Source organism: Phocoena sinus, chromosome 1 (genome assembly GCF_008692025.1).
Source record: "Phocoena sinus isolate mPhoSin1 chromosome 1, mPhoSin1.pri, whole genome shotgun sequence".
NCBI lineage: Eukaryota > Metazoa > Chordata > Mammalia > Artiodactyla > Phocoenidae > Phocoena > Phocoena sinus.
Genome location: NC_045763.1, coordinates 163,102,391 through 163,124,885, shown reverse-complemented (window position 1 = coordinate 163,124,885; position 22,495 = coordinate 163,102,391). Strand labels below are relative to the sequence as shown.

Here is a 22,495-nt window from a genome sequence, read left to right as displayed (position 1 = left end):
AAAGAGTAATTCTGCTACCCCATGTAACTGCTGTTAACTTAAAATTTTTTTTCTAGTGTATTTTTCTGTACATGTATTTATAGTATTTCCCCTTTTCCAAAATTGGGATCATGGAACTTTTTAGACTTTCCGAAGATTTTTAAATTTCCTTGAAATACCAGGAAGGCTGTTTTACCCAGGGAAACAACTGTGGACTTCTGGAGTTCAAATATAGTTCAGAAAACTGACCACACAGTTTCCAAGAGGTGACTAAATTTGGCAAAATGCCTTTTTCCACCCTGATAGAGGCTTTAAGTGCCTGGTCATTTGTTTTTCTGGCAGCAGGACCACTCTTCAGTGTAACCAATGGCTATTAATGTCATTAGAAGTTCTTCAACCTTTTTAGGCATTAATCATGCTCCAGATGTTACAAACATTTAGTGACTGAAAATGAACATACATTAAAGTCTTCAGCTGCTGCCTCAAGGTCATAGGGATTTCAGCTTGTCTCTTAATTTGGAGTTTCAGCGAGACCCCATCAGGGGGATTTTACCCTCATTATAAGCCAAGGAGATTTCATTACACACATATTTTAGTATTTTATATTTTCAGTTGGCCACCCCAGTGGTGTATGTATGCCTTTGAAACATCTCTCCTTTGACAGATAGCCCTTCATGGGGTCCTTCTGTGGGCATGACAGATTATTCTGTTTTGAGTCTATCTTCGCCCCTGAGATAGCAACCAGTAGCATTCTTCCTACTTTGATCAAATAGAATTATTTTTAGTAGAGGCCGTTTTGCTTGAAAGACAGCTTTTAATCTTAAAAAGCCCTTTACATTGTAGACATATGGGTTGCTTGACAGTGTGTGGCTAGAATTGCAATGTCTTCTCTGCCCAGAAGGCTACCTTTGAATGCACCCTTTCTGCTCCTGTATGTCTGTAAAGATAAATGAATCCCTTTGGTGCTGAATATAGTAACTGTAGCATCCATCATTTGTGACAACCACTTCCTGAACTTCATCCCTGAATGTTGTATAAACCATTCTTATTGGTCCTCACCAGAGCTCAATGGTGCCAAAGGAAGTGAACAGCACGCAGCAGTAGCAGGCCGGAGGCTGTACCTTCCCATGACTTTTACACGCTGCTTTACACAACCCCGTCCCATAATTTTACATGTTCACTTAACAAATGGAATGCATGATCTATTTCACTGGAGCCCTGTTGGATAAATAAGGAAAAAACGTGGGAGTTATGTCATGAACCACAGTGGGTCTGCGTTCTGTGAAATTTGAAGACAAGATTCCTTTGCTGTGAGTCACTTACCTCCTATATTACCACCGTCGCCCAATATTTCATAACCATCAATTCTTTGCCAGTGCCCACATGCAAAGATGGGTTTGTATTAAAAAATAAATGAGAACAGCACATTCTGATGTGGTGTAGTATATCAACATTTTCCACCCGAAGCCTCACTGCCTGCCCTTCCCCTTTTAGGAAACAAAGGATACAAGGTAGAGCTACTTATCCAGTTACAGCTCCCGGTGAGAAGGGTGACCGGATGTCAGAAAGAAAAGAAAAGCCTTTTTCCTTTGAAATATCTAAATGTCCAAAGATGGAAACAGTCACGGGGGGAGAATACTGTGCTATGCAGTTTGATCTGATTCTGTGGACCGTCCATTTCCAGTTGGAAAGCTCAATTACTTTCAACTGCCAGAATCAAAAAACCAGACTTACAGCGGCTTCAACATAGAGAGCTTTATTTCCCTCACAGAACGAGGAGACCGGAAGTGGGCGGTCCAGGCCGAGTCATGCAAGACTCAGGTTTTCCTTTCTGCTCCACCAGGCTTACCATGTTGGATTTCTTCCTTGTGCTTCTTGTCTCATGGTGGCAAGGTAGCTGCAGCACCTCTGGGACTCATTTTTAAGGTAGGAAGAAGGGGACAGGGCCATACTAGCCAGACAGTGGTCTCCTCTTACCTGGAAAGCAAAAGGTTTCCCTGAACGCTAAGCAGATCTCTTCTGTCTTCTCATTGGCCAGAACAGGGTCACGTGGTCACCCTCGATAGGCTTAAAAAATGAGTTTTAGGGCTTCCCTGGTGGCGCAGTGGTTGAGAGTCCGCCTGCCGATGCAGGGGACACGGGTTCGTGCCCCGGTCTGGGAGGATCCCACATGCCGCGGAGCGGCTGGGCCCGTGAGCCATGGCCGCTGAGCCTGCGCGTCCGGAGCCTGTCCTCCGCAACGGGAGAGGCCACAACAGTGAGAGGCCCGCGTAACGCATAAAAAAAAAAAAAAAAAAAAAATGAGTTTTAGCCGGGCGCACGGCGAACTTGAACTACAGTGTGGTTGTGTTAGTGCAGAAGAGCGAGGAATGAATGGGTGCAGTTTAGTCACATACCTCCCACAGCTGCTCTCCTTAAGATGCTACTGAGAGGATGGCGCCGCTGAGGGAAGGGCGCGGAGGTAGAACGTACTGACCTCTTCGGAGATGTGACTGTCCCCGTGATGTGTTCTTCCAGGCACAGGAATTGCAGTAACCCTTGCTATATGAGAACAGTCCCAAACTTTTTGTTCATATGTGAAAATTTCTATAATAGATGGTTAATTCCCCGTTGCAATTGTTACGAAAACTCAATGTGTTTAAATTAATGGGAAAGTGAGTGTTCTTTTTAAAAGGTTAATCTGACCATTTTACCCCCCTGTTTAAAACTCTTCCAGAGCTTTCCAGAGCTCCTAAGATAAACGTAAAACCCTTGGCATGACCTTTAGAGACCTGCAGGACTTTATTTCAGCAGCCTCCCCTCTGTCTCTCTGCCTCAGGGCCCTTGCACAGGCCCTTTCTTCTGCCCAGAAACCTTTTTCCCAACTATGAGCTTAGCAACCCTGCTTATCTTTCTGCTCTGAGATTGAAGATTCCCTAGAGAAACATTCCTTAACCTGTCAGGCTAGCTTGGGGCACCCTGATATGAACTCCGAGTACTCTAATCTTCCTCTTAGCATTTATCTAAAAAAAAATAATTCATTTGCAGCGAGTTTTTCCAAGTCTGCTTCCCCTGCTAGAATGTTAGCTTTGAGAAGGTCCTAATGTTCTTGTTTATTGCACCTGGTTTATTGCCTGCTGTGTAGTAAGCACTTAACAAATATCACTGAATGAAAGAAATGAAATTCTAAAAGCATGAAACTGATTTTGGTGATGATATGCACTTGTGCTACTCAAAATATAGTCCTTGAACTGGTGCTAATCTGCAAATTGCTCCTTGTTAATCTACCACAAATACAGAAATTGAAAGTGTTTAGAAACTTCCATAGCAATTTAAAAAGTGTTGTCACTCAACGGTTTGGAAATTTTAAAAAATAAAATAAAGCTAGTCCTTCAACACAGATGGTTTGAGAAGCTCTGTTATAGGTTACATACTACAAACTGTCATTACACTAGTGAAAGGCAAGCATTTCTAAAGCTTCTGTCACACTACTATATATAAATAGATAACCTACAAGGACCTACTGTATAACACAGAGAACTATACTCGATATTTTAAAATTATAACGGAAAAGAATCTGAAAAAAAAAGATAGGTATGTATGTATAACTGAATCGCTTTGCTGTACACCTGAAACGAACGCATCGTAAATCAACTATACTTCACTTTTTAAAATTAAAAAATAAAATAAAGCTGCAGGAGCTCCACAGCCACTGCCAGCAGCCATCAGAAGCTGGCAGAGCGGCATGGATTGCCAGCAAGAGGAAGCCATACAGCCCCACCTCCACCTCCTGAGTGGAACCCTGTCTCCCTAACGTCACAGCAAGTTATTTAACCTGGACACTTTCTTTCATCCTTTGTGCCTTAGTTTCCTCATGTGTCAATGGGGATAACGACAGAACCTACTTCACAGGGTTGTTGTGAACGATTAAGCAGAGCAACTGTAGGCCAAGCATTTGGAGACACATGAGTATCTGATATTATTATTACTTGCAATGCATGAGAAAGCCACTTTTCCAAAATAAGAGAGGATTTTAAAACATGGTTTGGATTAAACTAACACTTGGGGTATAAAAGCACGCTGAACAGAGGTTGACATCAAACACTGAGAACAAACAGCCCGCTTGGGAGGCTGTGAGGCTGTGTATGCTGAGGCAGCCTGAGACCGGGTTCTGACCTCAGATCAAGGAAAATATCTGCACAACAGAGCTGGCATATTCGTGCATAGTTCCTATATAGGAAAACTGGCAAACCGAACGGTCGGAGAACGAGGGATGAGTATGTGTTTTTTCACTCTAATATTCTGTTCCAACTCAGGGTAGATGAATTCTATCTATCACAAGGGCTGCATCCTCTTAGTTGAAGGCTTTAATGTAAAATGCAAGCACACCTTATAGTTTACATTTTAAGCTCTTGTCAGTCATTTACACTTTTGCGTGAAGAAAAAAAGCTGAGCGGAGCTTGGATGGGAGCCCTTGGCTCATGTCTTACCCTAACTAGGCCCTTGCTCCCTAACCCTACTCCCACCCCCGCAAATCCTGCCCATTATATACAGTGTAGCCTTGCTCACAGTTTAAACTTGAATAGCATTTCCTTTTTATTTCTTTGTCTTAGAACAAAGTCATTTATGAGATTTTTTTTTTATTGGAGTATAATTGCTTTACAATGTTGTGTTAGTTTCTGCTGTACAACAAAGTGAATCAGCTCTATGTATACATATAGCCCCTCCCTTTTGGACCTCCCTCCCATTCCACGCCCCCCCATCCCACCCATTTAGGTCATCACAGAGCACTGAGCTGAGCTCCCCGTGCTATAAGGCAGGTTCCCACTAGCTAGCTATTTTACACATGGTAGTGTATTTATGTCAAGCCTAATCTTCCAGTTCATCCCATACCCCCCTTCCCCCGCTGTGTCCACAACATCCATTCTCTGTATCTCTAGAGATCTCTAGAGATTCTCTGCATCTCTATTCCTGACCTGGAAATAGGTTCATCTGTACTATTTTTCTGGATTCCACATATATGCGTTAATATGCGATATTTGTTTTTCTCTTTCTGACTTACTTCACTCTGTGTGACAGACTCTAGGTCTACGTCCTTGGCTGTCGAGCCTCACTGTTCTCCTACGTCCCTGATAGGAAGTATAGGCTGTGCCACAAAATTTAGCACTTATTTATTTATATTCTGCCATCCACTGTTCCACGCTGTTTTGGGGTATTTATCTTAATTCCATCTGCAAGTTCGAGGACCCCATCTTACACTTTGGGTCACCCCTCATCCCTAGGCACAAGGCTGCATACAGAATAGTCCTCAATAAACTCTTGTTGGATCACGAGGAAGGTGACGCAGAAAACCTGGGACATCTGTGTCAGTAGAGTGTAGGGGTAAGCCTGGATTTGGGGCTGGAGAAGGTCATTGTGACGTTAAAGAGAACATTTTCGCTGGGGAACTGAAGTGGGGGGCAAGGAGGAAGGAGCAAGAGGGTGGTGAAAACAACGGAGGCAAGAAGTGTAATAGAAAGTCTTTTTTTTTTTTTTTTTTTTTTGCGGTACGCGGGCCTCTCACTGTTGTGGCCTCTCCCGTTGCGGAGCACAGGCTCCGGACGCGCAGGCTCAACGGCCGTGACTCACGGGCCCAGCCGCTCCGCGGCATGTGGGATCCTCCCAGACCAGGGCACGAACTCGCGTCCCCTGCATCGGCAGGCGGACTCTCAACCACGGCGCCACCAGGGAAGCCCCCTATGTCTTTTTTGCTGCCTCCTTCCTCTTTATGTTTTTTCTTTCACTATTATTGAGATATAATTGACATATAGCACTGTACAAGTTCAAGTTGTTCAGCATAATAACTTGACTTAATATATTATGAAATGATTGCACAATAAGTTTCGTTATCCATTATCTCATATGGATACAAAAAAAGGTTTGTTTGTTTTTTTCCTAGTGATGAGAACTTTTAGGATCTACTCTCTTAGCAACTTTCAAATATACCATACAGTAAGTAGTGTTAACTGAAATCATCACGTTGTACGTTACATAGTACTTATTTATCTTATAACTGGAAGTTTCCTTTTGACCACTTTCCTCCAATTCCCCCTGCCTCTGGTAACTACAATGTGTTCTCTTTTTATATGAGGTTTTTTTTTTTAATTCCATATGTAAGAGAGAGCATACAGTATGTGTCTTTCTCTAACTCGTTTCACCTAACATAATGCCCTCAAGGTCCATGCATGTGGTCGCTAATGTCAAGTTTTCATTCATTCTGTTTTACGGCTGAACAATATTCCATTGTGTATATACAGCACAGCTTCTTTATTCACTCATCCATGGATGGACACTTCAATTATTTCCATATTTTGGCTATTGTAAATAATGCTGCAATGAACATGGGGGTGCAAATATCTTTTCAAATTAGTGTTTTAATTTTCTTCAGATAAATGCTCAGAAGTGGGATTGCTGGATCACATGATCAATTAAAATCAACAATTTTAATTTTTTGAGGCACTTCCATACTCTTTTACATGGTGGCTACACCAATTTACATTCCCACCAACAGTGCACAAGGGTTCCAATTTTTCCACATCCTCGCCAACACTTGCTATTTCCTTTTGATGATAGAAAGTCCCTTTTATAAAGAGTTCACCAGCAAAGGCTATTGGAGGAGGCCATAAGGAGGGAGGTTTTCAAGAGAAAAGAGACCTGAGCTTGTTTGTATGCTGGAAGGAATGAAACCACAGACAGGAAGCATTTGTAGGTGAGGAGAAAAGGGAGAATTGGTGAATTACCATCCCCGAAAGGCATGGGATCAAGGCTCTCAATAGAGGGGTTAATCTTGGTTATAAGGAAGGACCCCTGCTCTTCTGCGACAGAAGGGAAGGAAAAGTGGGTGAGGACACAGAAACACAGAGAGGTGGAATAGTAAGTGGATGAAGGAAGGAACTGGCAGACTTGAGCTTCTTAAAAAATTGAGAATCTAGGTTCCCTCCAAGGGAGGGCATCCCACCTCTTCTCACCTGTATCCCAGAGTTTGAGGCTTGATAATAGTGGAAAGAATGTTCACAGCAGGTGCTGAGATATTAGCAAAGAGGTGCTCAAAAAGGGTACTCAGCAACTCTGAGGACCCTGCTTTAACAGGCTGCCACAGATGTACATCAGACCCAAGCGGGTCTCTAATCCATCCAGCAAGTCTGTGTCTGGCACCTATCTTCTGCTGGTCTTACTTAAAGCCTTAGAAATTCAGCTGTGAGCTAGGAGATTCCGTGCTCTTCTCAAGGAGTTTGTACACTGGAGGGGAGACAGACAGGCAAATAGGTAGTTCGTGGACACAGTGCAGCGAGTATTACAATAGGGGTAGATATGGGAGCTGTGCAGAGATGACTCCAATCTTGAGAGAACTAAAGGCTGCGAAGATTATTCCAGCCATGGTGAGTGGCAGGATCAAAGGCCCAAAGGCAAGAAAGGGCCCTGCATTTTTGGAAACTGCAAGTGGAGCAGTGTGCCTGGAGGGAAGAGAAGGTGACCAGTCAGGGAGGTGGGAGGGGCCAGATCACCGGAGGAGCCCAACCTGTCCCTCCAGGGCCCACACAACATGCTCCAGGGTTTTGTCCTGCAGGGAGGGAGGGAGTTTGGAAACAAACAGGCCTGTTAAGAGAGTAGTGACAGTGGAAATGAACAGAAGTGAATAGATTTGAGGGGTTTATAGGAGGAATAATTGACAAGGCTTGTTAGTTGATTGGATAAGGGAGAAGTGAAGGAAGACTCTCAAGTTTCTAGCTTGGGCAACTGGATAGAGAGTGGTACTACTCACTGAAAGAGAGAAACAGGAAGAAAAGCTAGTTTATGGGGAAATATGATAAGCTTATTTTTGAACATATGGTCTTTGAGAGGCCTATGGGAAATGTAAGTGGAGAAGGCAATGTATAGTGTATGCATCTGGAGCCCAGATGAGAGGTCTGGGCTGGAGGCACTAAATTACTGGTCTTCAGCATGAGATGATAAAGGAGGCCACAGAGTCACTGGGCTGAACCAAGGGACAGGGGAGAGTAAGAAGAGAAGCAGACTGAGGCTAGAATAAGAGAGATCATAACCACTTAGGGACAGGCAGAGGCTGAAGAGCCCACAGAGGAAGAGGAACTCACACAGGAGACTGACGATGGAGAATAGTAGGAGGAAAAGTAGGAGGCAAAGATGAAAGGGTGTGATGTTATGGAAGTCAAGGGAAGAAAAGGCATTTCAAGGGAGGGACAATTAACAATGTCAGAAGCTGAGGAGAAGCCAAGGAAGAAAAGACTGAAGGTTGTCTGTGGGGTCTCAAAGCCACAGGAAGATTTTAGTGAACTTGGTAAGACTGGCTTGGTAGGTGGATTCAGAAAAAAAGGGAGGACGGAAAGACAGTGAGAGGGGACCACTGTTTAAAGAAGGTTAGGGACTTCCCTAGAGGTCTAGTGGTTAAGACTTCACCTTCCAATGTGGGGGGTGCAGGTTTGATCCCTGGTTGGGGAGCTAAGATCCCACATGCCTCATGGCCAAAAAAAACAAACATAAAACTGAGTATTGTAACAAATTCAATAAAGACTTTAAAAATGGTCCACATCAAAAAAAAAAAATCTAAAAAAAAAAAAGTTAAAGAAGGTTAAGTAGAGGAGAAAATAGAATGACAGATGGAGGGGGCTATGGGGTCAAGGAAGGAACATTTTTAATTTCATTGTCATTTTAAAAAATCGGAGTAAATTGAATTTTAAAAAATGCTGATGGGTAAAAACCTGTACAAGAAACGTTGAAGAAATAGGGAGAGTGAATTAACTGATAGAAATGGAGATCCTGGGGAGGCAAAATAGGATAGAACTCAGAACACCGAGGAAGGCCTTGGACTAATGCTCACAATTACGGGAAGTTTCTTGTGTGAGGCCTTCTGCTGAGCCTTTTATGTCCATTATCTCATTTAATGCCCACAACAATCCAATAAAATAGGTACTATTATTATCCTGATTTTTAAGTGGGGACCAGTTTTTAACTGAGGCCCACACAATTGCCTCCATTAGTGTCACAGAGCTCGTAAGTGGTGGAGCTGGGACTTTAATCTCATCAGGAGTGGAAGAGAAGATGGACTCAGATGCAGGCAGGTTTGCTGATAGGAAACTTTGGGCATTTTCTTCTCTCTCTGTGAATTGGGAGGTGGGGGGAAGGGCAGTGGAAGGGCCAGAGGGGAGGGAGAGGTTGCCTGCAGTTGTGAGACAGTTGTGAGAGATAAGCAGCTGACAGGGCCACATCTCTAGCAGCTCCTGGCAGCCAGGGAGCAGAAGCAGAGGCGATGGCCACACAGGACTGGGGATTGATTCTCACTTGTCCTTCCCTGTTTTTACCTGTCAGACCTGAGGGAGGACTTACCTTGGAGGTGTACTAGCTGGAATGCCAATGTAGAAAGAAAGGGGCAGGAAATTCTGGTTACTTGCCAATGCTAGTTCATGTCAGAACAATAGTACTGCCGGGTCCTGGAAGATTAAGGTGCAACGCCCATGTCATTACCATCCCTATAATTTTTCACTGGCTTTTGGAGCAACTTTGTACTTTGTCTTGAATTTCATTTTTGAGTTACCAAATCTCAGTAGCATAACAGTTTTTAGTTCTCAAATGTTTCATTCATTTCATCATTCATTTATTCATTCCATGAATATTGATTGGGAGGCAGTGGTGGCCAACACATCCATTTTCCCTGTCCTCCAAAGCCAGGGAAACAGATCTATTTTAACTAGAGTGTAAGTGCTACAGGTCAGAGACTTGGATTATTTTGTTCATTGCTGTATTCCTAGTGCCAACAACAGTACCTGGCATGTAATAGATTCTCAATAAACAGGTGTTGTATGCAGAAGCACCTTGAACTGTGAAGCCAAAGGAGTTTAAACTTAAGCCCCTCACTTGCACTGGCCCCTTCCAAGGCTCTGGGAGAGGCCCTACTATGTGCTTTCATGGTTATATGTTTTTATTAAAATTTCAAAAGTAAGGTATTTTAAAATTTCAAAAGTAAGATATTTAATAGATAAGACCTCTGTCTCTACTCCAGCTTCCCCTCCACCACCTTCCCCTCCTGTCAAGGGATATTGGAGTGGCCATGGGCATTTAGGGATCCAGCTAAGGGGCAGTTGCGTTGGGAATACATTTAGTATGGGATGTGGGGGACACAGTTATATGGTACGCTGTTATTTAAGTGTAGAGTTATTGCTAGCTGTCCCAGTGTAGGAACAGCTTCCAGGAATACTCCCACCACCCACTTTGAAGACTCACGTGGCATGTCACAAAGGAGCAGGGTCAGATGTGGTGTCACAAAAATGAGTATGTCCTAGGCTCCTGGCACTAGAAGTTCGTGGGTGGTAGAGAAAGATCTTCCTTAAAGAGGACCTCCAAAATTGTTTCAGGCCCCTCAAAACATGCATCTGCCCTTGGCTAGATAAATGGGTGAATCTAAATCCTCTCGGGATGAGAAATAATCAGCTGCTACTTTACTTTCCTCTAGTACTTACAGACAGTAGAGTGTAGTTCAATGCTTATTTTTGGTCCTAGGGAATACATCACACCCTTCTAGTAAATGGTTCGTCTTCCTAAATGATGCTCTTATGAGACTTCTCTCCAAAGGGCAGCTAGCTTGCAGTCACATCTTCAGAGCTGAGGTAGCCATCAAATTCTAATTCCTTATATATAATAGCCAAGTAAATATTGGCACTGTCAAGTTCTTTGTACCAATTGCTTTAGCTAATGGTTATATTAGTAGATTTCTGGTGGTGTTCATTCATTCATTCATTCAATAAGTGTATTGAGTCTTTACTATGAGTCAGGCATTGGGGGTAAAACATTAAACAAGACACAGTCCCCTTCTTCAAAGAGCTTTCAGTCAAGTGGGGGAGTGAGACATTTAAATAGGCAATGACAATTCATCATTTGCACTAAGACAGGGGCAGTGATGAGCACAGCATTTTCCAAGCACTTGGGTGGAGCGCACCTGGCTCCAGAGGAGAGTCAGGGAAAACTCCTTGGAAAAGCTGAGTCAACCACTTGGCAGGGATGTGGAAGCACTGGGTGGGAGGGTGAACTGGATCAAAGGTTCCCAAGTCAGGCTGATCAGCACAATCACCTGGGACAGCTTCACGACTTCCAGGCCCACCCCCGACCTACTGACTCAGAATTTCATCCGGGTGAACCTCAGGAATCTGTCCTTTAAAAAAAAAATCATCATGGTGGTGGGGTTTTTTTGGTGATACGCGGGCCTCTCACTGTTGTGGCCTCTCCCGTTGCGGAGCACAGGCCCCAGACGCGCAGGCTCAACGGCCATGGCTCACGGGCCCAACCGCTCCGCGGCATTGTGGGATCCTCCCAGACCAGGGCACGAACCCGCGTCCCCTGCATCGGCAGGCTGACTCTCAACCACTGCGCCACCAGGGAAGCCCCCTGGTGGTGTTTTTCATCAACCAGATCTGGTGAAGTAGATGACCTTTGGGATTGTGGAGGAGATAAAGAGGCCTGCAGGAACCCCGGAAGGTCCTATGGCGGAGGCGGCGTGAGAAGGAGGGGCTGAGGATGGAGGCAGGTGGAAGGGATGTTCCGGGCAAGCAAACAAAAGCCTCCTAGATGGGCTGTTTGAACGGATCTCAGGCCTCTTTAGAAGAGTCACTCAGCGTGGCTGGCAGTTTGCACGGCTGCCAGCTAACTCAGGCTCTGAAAGCCGTTTAACAACCTGATAGAGGGCACACAGCCAGGTGTGTCCTGCAGGGAACAGGTATGTGAGTACCTGTGCTGTGAGCAAGAAGAAGGCTCAGGCTGCCCTGTGACTCTACAGGGACTTCCCATCCCCTGAAGGTTGGCCCTAGTCCAGCCTCCAATTCTCTAGTTCAAGGGATAGCTCCTTGTGTCATTTACCTTTAAAAAAAAAAGAACTTAGATGTAATTCATATACCATAAAATTCACCCTTTTAACGTACAATTGAGTGGATTTTAGTATATTCACAGAATTGTGCAACTATCACCACTACCTACTTTTTTTTTTGCGGTACGCGGGGCTCTCACTGTTGTGGCCTGTCTTGTTGCGGAGCACAGGCTCCGGACGCGCAGGCTCAGCGGCCATGGCTCACGGGCCCAGCCGCTCCGCGGCATGTGGGATCTTTCCAGACCGGGGCACAAACCCGCGTCCTCTGCATCGGCAGGCGGAATCTCAACCACTGCGCCACCAGGGAAGCCCCACTACCTACTTTCTGAACGTTTTCATCACCGCTGAAAGAAACTTGAACCTATTAGGAGTCCCTTCTCATCCCCTCTTCCCCTACCCTTATTTTTCTCCCCATCCCCTAGCCACCACCAATCGGCTTTCTCTCTATAAATGTGACTCTACTGTGTATTTCATATAAATGGAGTCATACCATATGTGGCCTTTTCATAGCATGTTTTTAAGGCTCATCCATGTTTTAGTATGTATTCATTTAATATGTACTTCACTCCTTTTGATGGCTCAAGAATATTCCATTTTTTTATTTTGTTTATCCATTCTTCCATTGACAGTCATCTGGGTTGTTTCTACCTTTTGAATATTAGGAATACTGCTGCTATGAACATTTGCGCATCAGTTCTTGTGTAAACATAGGTTTTCAAGTATCTTGGGTATATATGTAGGAGTAGAATTTACGGGTCATGTGGTAACTCTATGTTAACTTTCTGAGGAACTGCCACATTGTTTTCCAGAGCAATTGCCCCATTTTACATTCCCGCCAGCAGTGTAGCAGGGTTCTGATTTTGCCACATCCTCCCCAACACTTGGTTTTATTCTTTGGTTTTGTTTTTTTTTTTTTTGCGGTACGCGGGCCTCTCACTACTGTGGCCTCTCCCGTTGCGGAGAACAGGCTCCGGACGCGCAGGCTCAGCGGCCATGGCTCACGGGCCCAGCTGCTCTGCGGCATGTGGGATCCTCCCGGACCGGAGCACGAACCTGCGTCCCCTGCCTCGGCAGACGGACTCTCAACCACTGCGCCACCAGGGAAGCCCCTGTTCCTTGTTTTTATTAGAGCTTCATCCAGTGATGAAGCGATACCTCGCTGTGGTTTCGATTTGCATCTCCATTATGACTAATGACGTTGAGCATCTTTTCATGTGCTTATCAGCCATATATATTTTTTCTTTGGAGAAATGTCTATTCAAATCCTATGCCCATTTTTTTTTGAATTAATTAATTTTTAAATTTTTGGGTGCATTGGGCCTTCATTGCTGTGTGCGGGCTTTCTCTAGTTGCGGCGAGCGGGTGCTACTCTTCGTTGCGGTGCGCAGTCTTCTCAGTGCGGTGACTTCTCTTGTTGTGGAGCACGGACTCTAGGCGCGTGGGCTTCAGTAATTGTGGCACGCGGGCTCAGTAGTTGTGGCTCGCAGGCTCTAGAGCAAAGGCTCGATAGTTGTGGCACAGGGGTTTAGTTGCTCCCTGGCATGTGGGATCTTCCTGGGCCAGGGCTTGAACCCGTGTCCCCTGCACTGGCAGGTGGATTCTTAACCACTGCACCACCAGGGAAGTCCTCTATGCCCATTTTTAAATTGAGTTGTCTTTATGTCAAGTTGTATATGTTCCTTATATATTCCAGATATAAGTCCCTTATCAGTTATATAACTTGTTAATATTTTTGCCCATTCTGTGGTCTGTCTTTTCCCTTTCTTGATGGCATCCTTTGAAACACAAAAGGTTTTACTTCTGATGAGGTCCAATTTATTTTTAACTATTTTTTCCTTTGTCACTTGTGCTTGTATTGCCATATTTAAGAAACCATTGCCTAATCCAAGGTCATGGAGATTTATTTCTTTGTTTTCTTCAAAGAGTTTTATAATTTAGCTCTTACACTTAGATGTATGATTCACTTTGAATTAATTTTTATATGGTGTGATATAGGAGGTCAACTTCATTCTTTTGCATGAGGAGATCCAGTTGTCCCTATGCCATTTGTTGGAAATACTATTTTTTTCCCTCTTGAATTCTTGGCACCCTTCTTAAAAATCAATTAACCGGGCTTCCCTGGTGGCACAGTGGTTGACAGTCCGCCTGCCGATGCAGGGGACACGGGTTCGTGCCCCATTCTGGGAGGATCCCATATGCCGCGGAGCGGCTGGGCCCGTGAGCCATGGCCGCTGAGCCTGCGCGTCCGGAGTCTGTGCTCCGCAGCGGGAGGGGCCACAACAGTGAGAGGCCCGTGTACCGCAAAAAAAAAAAAAAAAAAAAAAAAAATCAATTAACCATATGTGAGGGTGTATTTCTGGACTCTCGATTCTATTCCATTGGTCTATGTCTCTATCCTTATGCCAGTACCACACCTGTCTTGACCTTTGTAGAAAAGTTTAGAAATCAGGAAGTATGAGTCCTCCAACTTTGTTCTTTTTCAAGATTGTTTTGACTATTCTGGGTCCCTTGGATTTCCATATGAATTTTAGGATTAGTTTGTTAATTTCTGCAAAAGAGGCAGCTGGGATTTTGATAGGGATAGCATTGAAGTCATTTATTCTTGAAACAGTTTCATGAGGTCACTAAAAGGTCAGAGAGGGACACAGGTATTTATTAGCACATTGACATATAGGAAAACTGAGACCAGAACAATGCATTTAAAAAACCTCTCAGTCTGACAATGCTTCTTTCAACAGTAGGACGGATACCTCCTAACCCCCATGATGCCAATCTCCTTCTCTGTTCTTCTCCATTAATTTTCAAACAAATATTTACTGAGTGCTTGTTCTGTGCCAGGCACAGTTCTAGGTACTCAGAAACTTAGAGGTCAACCTTAAGAAAGGACCATTTGAAATTTGCTGTCAAACCAGTTGTTCTTTTTGATACAGAGAGATGATGTCCATTAAAAATTTTCATGCTCTTTACAGAAATTCCGAACTAAATTTTCTTTTAATTTAATAATTTACCATTTTTTCCTGATTGCAAAATTAAATGTGCTTATCATAGAAAGTTTGGGAAATACAAAAATTCCAAAGAACAAAATAAAAATTACCCATAATCCCACTAGTCAGAGACAATCACTATTACCATGTTGGTCTAAGTCTCTGAACTCTATAATAATAATAGGTAACATGGTGGTTACTGTGTGTCTGGCCTGTTTAATTACTTCATATTCGTCAACTCAATTCAATCCTCACGATAACCCAACAAGTTAGGTATTTATTTTCTTGTTCATTTGTTCAATAAATATTTTTTCAGCCCCTATCATGTGATCATCTGGTCCTAATCTATGTGCACAGGATGCAGGGATAGACTATGAAGAAGTGGCATGGGTTATCTCACTAAGTAAATAGGATAGTTAGGTCTATTTATTAAGATTATAGTAGAAGTTCTGATGCTGTCCAAGTACCCCTTCAGGACTGAAGACTTTTCCCCCAGCTGCTGGGAGTGTTGACAGACTTCAGCTTTTTTGGAAATTGCCTTTGATGAAGAAAGTCACCTTACTCAAGATCACACTGGCTTCAGGGGCAGCCCGCACCCAATGACTGGTTAATGTGAGGATTCGAAGACCTGCTCCCTTGCCCCAGCTTGACACTACTCCAAAGGGTCAGTCCAGCTTTAGACCTTCACATGGGCCTGGCTACGGCCTCACTGAGGCTGCACTGTGGTCCAACCAACTTCTCCCTGTATACAATCCTGCCCCCTTCACTTCCCATCCAGAGGTGTTGATATCAAGAGCGCTTCCTAACATAACTTCTTCTGTGTTGATACCTGCCTTGGAATCTGCTTCCCTGGGAATTCAACCTATGACTATTGGTATCAGCAGTGGTTGAAGAAAGAAGGTGCTAAGATAGGATTTTGGAATTAGATCACCCATCACCCAGCTGACAGTAAGGACCCTGCCTTACCTAGTAAGGTAGCAGTGAACTTGTTAAACCTTTCACTGATGGTAAACTGGGATAGTATTCTGGTGGAAGGGAATGGCACTAGTGGGTGTGATATATCAGGCATTTGAGAAATATGGGGGAAATAGTAACTACTGGGACAGTGGAATTAGGATAATTAACACTTTGCAATATTGAGAAGGATTAATCAGCAATTAAAAACCTGGTGTAGGGGCTTCCCTGGTGGCGCAGTGGTTGAGAGTCCGCCTGCCAATGCAGGGGACGCGGGTTCGTGCCCAGGTCTGGGAAGATCCCACATGCCGTGGAGCGGCTGGGCCCGTGAGCCATGGCCGCTGAGGCTGTGCGTCCGGCGCCTGTGCTCCGCAACGGGAGAGGCCACAACAGTGAGAGGCCCGCGTACTGCAAAAAAAAAAAAAAAAACCTGGTGTGAAGGCCAGAGGACCTCCTTGGGAACATATAAGGAGATGCTCACCTGTGCCTGGAGGACAGGGAAAGCAGAAGAGCAGGTCCAAGACTTAATCACAAGAGTAGCGAGCGCCAAAGATGATCAAACTCCCAACGTAGACAGGACAGAGCCCTTATTGGGAAAGAATGGAAACTCGACACATGGAATGTGAATATCTGAGTTGATGTACCCCAAAACCTTGAATTTCCAGGTTACCTGAGCCCTCTGAGCCTGCAGAAGTGGCCCACCTCTCCCTAAGAAGGGCTGCCACTGCCCCCTTGCTTAGAGAGGTTGCAGGGGACTCTCCCTGGCAGGACACACACCTCCTACAGAATCTGCCGCCATCTGCCCTCCTGACCACAAGACTAATACCTAAGGTAAAGCCACAGCATAACCTGGACAGAGACAAGCTAGGCCTGATAAGGTAGGATAGGGCTCCTACTCCAGAGGAGCTGCTAAACCTACCCACATACACCAGGAGCTGCTGTGAGAGTACGCAGGCGACTGCATTCTGAAGGTGCGGGAGTAACAGGGACAATGTATAAAGCCGGAGAAGAGATTTTCAATTTGGGAGCAGTCTTTCAGGACATAGGATTTAATGCCCTGGCAAGATTCCAGGGTGAGAGTGTGAACATGCTGCTAGGATGGTTCCTAGAAGCATGGAAAACTGATGGCCCACACTAAGTGAGGTAGAAATGCTAGAATAGCCGTGGCAGATGATGGAAGATGGGAATAAAAGGCTCAGAGGAGTGGGCACGTTAGAACTGATATACTATGTGCAACAGAAAAGCCTGCCAGGTGGCTGTGTCCCGTAGGAAGGCCTGGAGGGTACCTCAAAGCGTAAGAGGTATCCTGGTGCGTGTGAGAGGGGCACCAGTGTCACTAAGAGTCTGTAGGCCAGGGCTAACGGTAGGAGCTGCCGTTACAGAACCCGGCTCACTAATGATAACGGGGATGGTAGGACCCTGAAACAACAGGGACCAGATGTGGTAGCTCACCCTCAGTAGCCAGGTGGATGCAATTACCCTAATGAGTAGCAAGGCTGGCGTGGCAGCCAGGGGACTCTGGCCCCCAGAGAATTGTGGAGATGGTTAATAGAACATAACAAAAGTAACTGGGCAAAAGTGTTCTGCTCAGTCTGGGGATCACTAATCCAAGGATGGCAGCCCCCATAAAAAGCCACGATCCCTTGCTCAGTTTCCAGAAAGGAACTAGTTTTCAGACCTAGAACTCATGCATTGATAGAAAGGTCAGGTCCCCAGCAGGAAGTACCCTGTAACACCACGATGATGTACATGGAGGCATTTCCCAAACCTTTCCCAAAAGGGAACTGTGGCTACTTGTTTGGGTAGTCAGATACTGAGAAAAGGGAATACTCTTTCAATGACTGTTGAGACCCTGATACCCGAAGTATTATCATGAGAACCCTGTTAGCGTGGGTGCGTATGGGGGCCAGTTAGTAAGTGGAGGCTGGCCCAGGGCTGGCCCCCAGTGTGCCCACTGGGTCCATGGGCCTACCAGGTGTTTACTTCCCTAGTCTCTGAATGGACATACCTTGGTTCATTGGCCTGTGGAATAAAAGCTATTTAGTGGAAAGGCCTTAGAAACTCCCTTTCTTGCACCACTCCTGCCCCCATGAGCCAAGATAGTAAATAAAAAACAATAGTGCATCCCAGGGAGGAAGATAGCAATTCATACAAAGTAATTACAAAAGCAATTCAGAGTCCTAAGGGTTACAGGGCCGGTGGTCCCCAGCATGTCTCCATTTAATCATTAGTCTGCACCCTGCAAAAGTCAGACAGATCCTGGAGGATGACAAAAGATTACTGTAGTCCACCAAGCAGTAGACCTATCTGCAGCTGCTGTGCCAGATGTTATGTCTTTGCTAGAGCAAATTATCATATCTTCAGGTACATAATATGTGGCCAGTGAACCAATGAGTGCATTTATTTCTATCCCTACCAGAAAGAGGATCAGAACAGTTGATTCACTTGGAACAGACAACATATACATTTACAGTATTTTTTAAAAAATATTTATTTATTTGGTTGCATCAGGTCTTAGTTGCAGCAGGTGAGCTCCTTAGTTGCAACTCTCTGGCTCTTTAGTTGTGGCATGCTAACTCTTGGTCGCAGCATGCATGTGAGACCTAGTTCCCTAACCAGGGATCGAACCCGGTCCCCCTGCATTGGGAGCGCGGAGTCTTAACCACTAGCCACCAGGGAAGTCCCTCCATTTACAGTCTTGTCTCAGGGCTATGTTAATGCTCCCACTCTTGGCATTATGTAGTCCCAAGAGACTTGGACTGGTTGGATATTGATGACATCATGCTGATTGGACCAGATGAGCAAGAAGTGACTAGCTCGCTAGAGACCTTTGTAACACATGCATTCCGGAGAGTGGGAGAAAAACCTTATGAAGATTCAGAGGTCTCACATGTCAGTAATGTTTTTAGGGGTCTAGTGGTCTGGGGCATGCTGAGACATCCCCCCTCCAAAGTAAAGGATATATTAGTGGCTCTTGCATTTCCCACCACAAAGAAGGAAATCCAACACCTGTTAAGCCTCTTCGAGTTTCACAGGCAGCATATTCCAAACCTGGGAATATCACTTCAACCCATATACCAGGTGACATGAAAGCCTGTCAGCTTTAAGTGGGGCCAAGAGCAGGAAAGGACTCTGCAGAGGATGTCCAGGCTGCAGTGCAAGCAGTCCTGCCACTTGGGCCATATGATCTGGCAGACCCTATGTTCCTAGAGGTATCAGTAGTAGAAAAAGACGTCATGTGGAATTGACGACGAGTCCCGATGGGAGAATCACAATGCAGATCCCCAGGGTTCTGGAGCAAGGCCATGCCATCTGCCGTAGGAGCTTTCTAGAAAGCTCCTGGCATGCTATTAGGCCCCAATAGAGAGAGACACATGACCGTGGGACAACAAGTGGCCAGGAAGCCAGAACTGCTCAGCGTGAGCTGAGTTCTGTCAGAGCCGTTGGAATCCTAAGGTCAGGCAGTCCCAGAAGTAGTTCATCGTAAGATGGAAATGCTGCATCCAGGGTCAACCGTGAACAGGACTGATGGGTATAAGTGACCTACACAGGTTGGTGACCCAGACACACAGGCCACCCATCACTGCTTCACCAGCTCCTCTCCCTCAGCTCACTCCCACAGTTCCATGTGGATCCCTGGCTACCAGGTGACGACCAGCTAACGGAGGAGGGAAAATCCTTAGTGAGGTTCATGGATGAGTTGTCTTGATATGTGGGTACGAGCTGAAAATGCATGGATAGCTGCACTACAGTATCATTCTGGGGGGATCCGAAAGACAATGGAAAGAGAAATCCTCTCAATGGCAAGACCTTCAGGCACTGAATCTGTCATCCAATTTGTGTGAAAGAAAGAAGTGGCCTGGGTTTTGGAATAAATAAAAACTCATGGGCAGTGGTGAATGGCTTGGTCAGCGACCTTGAAAGAGAAAGAGTTGAAGGTCAGTATAAGGAAATCTGTGGTGGAGACACTTGGATGGACATGTGGGAGCCGGCATGCAGTGTAGAGGTCGTTGGCTAGCATGCCTATGAGATAGTACTTACCAAAGAAGAAGAATTAAACAACAAGGTAGGCAAAACTGACTCAGCCCGTTAAAGTCAACCCACCTCTGTCATATCTGCTGGCACACTGGGGGCATGAGTAGAGTAGCCATATCGTGAGGGACAGAGGCTATGCATGAGCCCCACAGCATGGGCTCCCCCTCACCAAGGCTGATCTAGCTACCGTGCTATATGTCCAACCTACCAGCAACAGAGGCCAACTCTGAGTCTTTTCTTTGCTATCATCCCTGAGGAAACCAACCAGCTACCTTGCAAGGAATAGCAATTAAATTTTTTAAATAGGAAAACTAGCAGAAAATATAACATTTAGTAGGTCTGTGCAGGAATGACAATTTTCATGGCTTTAAAGCAAGAGAAGCTATCAGTGAGGAAAAGATGAACAGATTTGAATACTTTAAAATGTAAAACTTCTGTGCAAACGAAGAGATAAAAGATGGAGAACATTTGCATTAAATTATGACACATAAATGATTAATGTGTTATGACTTTAATTTATAGCTTACTCGATGTATAAGAAAAGTGCTGGGACCCTAATAGATGAATGTAGAATATAAAACTACCATTCATTGAATATTTTTCTATGCTCACATAGATTTACAAAATCAAATTGTACTGATTGTTTTGTGTATAAAATGTTTTATGAACAGCTTTTCTCACATAACAGCGCAGACTATGTTACTAACTAGTCTTCTAGATCATAGTTTTCAGTAGTTACAAAGTATAGTATTTCATTGACGAGGAAGTACAGCTCTATTTTAAAGTTTTCTTCCTTCCTTCCTTCCTGCCTTCCTTCCTTCTTCCTTCCTTCCTTTCCTTTCTTTCCTTCCCTTCCTTTCTTTTTTCTTTTTTGCAATTAATGTTGCAAGACTTAGATATTCCATTGACGACTTTGCCTTTTCTCCATGCAGGGCCTCAACCAGTACCGCTATCCAAGTGCTTCTACAGTGTTCCAATCTGCCAGCATCAGATCCCACATAACATTGTATTAAACCAAGGGACTCCCTTTGCAGCAAAAGAGGTACGAATGTAGGCCCATGACCACAGGCATACGTCATACTATCTAGTCAGAGAGAATGAAGGAATAGGCGAAGCATCGACTTGAAGGCTTTGCTAAGATGGCAACATCCTTTTTCAATCTGGGAACCAAGAGGTAGAAGCAAGAATGACTCCCTTTACCATCACTCTCAATGATCCACTCAGGGAATTTGCGCTTCCTGTCTCTGCAGCTCTGGGCTCTGCAGGGTTAGAGATTCTGGTTATAAAAGAAGGAATGCTTTCACTAGGGGGACACAGAAAAATTCTCACTGAATTATAAGCTATGGCTGCCTCTTGGGAACTTCAGGCTCTTCGTGCCAAATGACAAGTAGTCAAGAGGAGGAGTCCCCATCTTGGCAGGAGTGACAGACCCTGACCGGTAGAGAAGGCAGGATGGCTATTCCACACTTGGGGCGAGAAGAACAATGTGGCATGCAGGGGATCCATTTGAGTGACTCGATACTTCCTCACCCAATTTTGACAGCTGATGGACAAGTCTAGAAGCTATGGCTGAGAAGGGCATGGTGACAGGGAACAGAACCATCAGAGACAAGGGTCTGGGTCACCCACCGGGTGAGCCACCTAGATCAGCAAAGGTGCTATTTGCAGGTGACGGGAATCTAGAATGGATAATACGGGGAAGGAGAGAAAATAAATTTCAGCTGTTGCCCCAAGACAATCTGCCATGCCAGGGGCTGTGGTTCATCCCCTTAACCTCTCTCTTGTTGAGTTTCCCCTCAGAAAGAAGCCACCTGGAATTCTGGAGGAGCTGCTCCCCAAACTTCTATCAAGTAGTAGATCTAAGCACAGAAGGGGTGGATTATAATGGATGCTGTAATGCACTGCCCATGATCCGCATCAGGGCTGATGACCTTATTCACCCAATTTGTTGGGAGTGCAGCCAGCAGACATCCCTCGGCTGTCAGCCTTCCTCTGGAACTACCTCTGCTGAAGACAGTCCCCTGATCCCTTCCCTACAGCTGCCTTCCAATGGTCAATTCAATCCAATGTCTGGTTGAATCAGGTAGTGTCTTAGCCTCTCACTCTAACTCTGCCAGCTTCAGAGCTCCGTGTGGGGTTGGCTTACAGCTTTGTTGAGACAGACCAACCCCGCTTCTTCCTCTCCCTCATGTGGGAGTTGACCCCAAGAGCACTCCTAAATAAAATTCCTGCATGCCAATCTCCAGCTCCGAGGCTGCCCTCTGGGGAACCCATCATGTGACAGTGCTATCTGAGCAGACTTGAAAGGAATAAGAAGGAAGATCATTCCAGGCAAAAGGGTGGCTATTCCAAAAGCCCTAGAGGCAGGAATGTCTGTGTGGTTAAGAAACAGCAAAAGAGGGCTTCCCTGGTGGCGCAGTGGTTGAGAGTCCGCCTGCCAATGCAGGGGACGCGGGTTCGTGCCCCGGTCTGGGAAGATCCTACATGCCACGGAGCGGCTGGGCCCGTGAGCCATGGACGCTGAGCCTGCGCGTCCGGAGCCTGTGCTCTGCAACGGGAGAGGCCACAACAATGAGAGGCCCGCGTACCGCAAAAAAAAAAAAAAAAAAAGTAAAAGGATCATTCAGGGTGCTGTCTTGAGAAAAGAGTGGTGGAG

At 45.2% G+C, this 22,495-nt stretch overlaps 1 long non-coding RNA gene across 1 annotated transcript; it reads left to right on the top strand.

Annotated features, from left to right (window-relative positions):
• The first annotated feature begins 1,717 nt into the window (after positions 1–1,717).
• On the top strand, positions 1,718–21,886 carry LOC116743584. The gene is made up of 3 exons (XR_004346813.1): positions 1,718–1,905; positions 20,772–20,881; positions 21,640–21,886. It is a non-coding gene; the product is annotated as an uncharacterized LOC116743584 (long non-coding RNA).
• The last annotated feature ends 609 nt before the right edge of the window (positions 21,887–22,495 follow it).